The sequence below is a fragment of the Choloepus didactylus genome, chromosome X (assembly GCF_015220235.1).
Source record: "Choloepus didactylus isolate mChoDid1 chromosome X, mChoDid1.pri, whole genome shotgun sequence".
Classification (NCBI taxonomy): domain Eukaryota; kingdom Metazoa; phylum Chordata; class Mammalia; order Pilosa; family Megalonychidae; genus Choloepus; species Choloepus didactylus.
The window spans coordinates 54,578,132-54,579,586 of NC_051334.1; the positions used below are offsets into that span (position 1 = coordinate 54,578,132).

General features: G+C 47.4%; 1 pseudogene; it reads right to left on the minus strand.

The window, feature by feature from the left end:
- Window positions 1–207: 207 nt before the first annotated feature.
- On the minus strand, window positions 208–1,180 carry LOC119523608 (annotated as a pseudogene).
- Between the last annotated feature and the right edge of the window lie 275 nt (window positions 1,181–1,455).

The window sequence follows — 1,455 nt, forward strand, 5'->3', positions numbered from 1 at the left end:
CTATTAAGTCATAAAAATAAAGGAAAAAATATATTGCAAGTATTTTCTTTATAGACAGTTTCAATTAGAAAACAATAGTTTAATGCAAACAATATAGTGGCTCATATGAGTGAACTGGTATGGAGGCAAGAAAAGGAACTGATACTTGACAGACAAAATATTGTCAAATATGACTAAAAGGATATCTGCCTCAATGACATCATTTACAGGCAGTAACTAGATTTTTACACATCTCAATTTTATCTTATATGCAAGGAAAATAGAAAGTCAGTAGATTATGATCATGGATCCTAGTTAAGAACCCCTTCTTTTAGCTTGTATAATGTAGCCTTTTGATTTGATAATTCCTCTACTTTTAACAATCACTGAATATCACAGAAGCCACAGTGGTACCCACTCATGTGCTTGAATGTCAGGGATGCTTTCCTGAAGAGCTTCTTGAAAACTTGCTTCAGAAAGCAGTTCTTTTGGATCATTATGAGTCAAGAGCTGTATGTCAAATTGTTTAGCAAATGCAGTCAAATCAGGTGGCATCACACAGCAAGAGGCAAGATTAGCTTGGTTACTATTTGGTTTTACCTGTGCCCACTGATACAGCTACTCCAACTGTGTTTTATCTAGATCAGAGGAAACAAAAGCAACAATCTTTTTGTTCTGAACTAAGTTTTCCAATTCCTCCCAGTAAGGCTGCAAATGTTCCAAGGAAAGATTAACTTTCCATCTTCAATAGGAGGTGAAGCAATGGTCACAGAATCTAGCTGTGCAACTCCAAGGACTGAACAGGCCACGTCAACCGCATTTCTAGTTGATGATGAAGAGTTTGATCCTACCATGAACAGTTTTGCAGAAACTTTTATTTCTTCTCTCTCATCAGGATTTACCTTTTCTACTGCATGAGATGCAGTACATTCCAAGACATCTGGAAGCTCCCTGACCAAATCTGGGCTAATTTGGGAACTCCACTCATTCAAAGTCTTCTGGATGCAATGTCAAAGCTCCTCGCTGTGCGTGGACGGGCACTTCTTCCGCAGGCGGCCCCAGTTCAGCAGGTTCCCCGTCTGCAGGTGCAGGGTGCTGGCCCGCGCCAGGAGCGCCCCGGCCGCGCGGTTGTCAGTGCCCATGGCAGCGGCCGCCCGAGCCGGCGAAGCAGCTACAGGACCGCGGACGGGCGGGGAAGGCGGTCGCCCCGCAGGACGCGATGCCCGAGGCTGGAGGGCCGAGCGCGCGGTTGCCGTCCCGCGCGGCTGGACGGCCTGCTCTCGGGTCCAAGAGAGGCCGGGCTACAGCGAAGGAGCGGTGGCCCGGGAAGGAGGCGCTGGTGACCGTGGCTCCTGCTCTTGCGGCCGCCGCAGGAGAGTTGGCTCCCAGTTCAGGAAGCTGTTTCCAGGTAGGCAATGACTAAGCAGAAATCACAGCGGAGAAAGTGCTTCGTAACCATTACCGGTTCCACGGCGG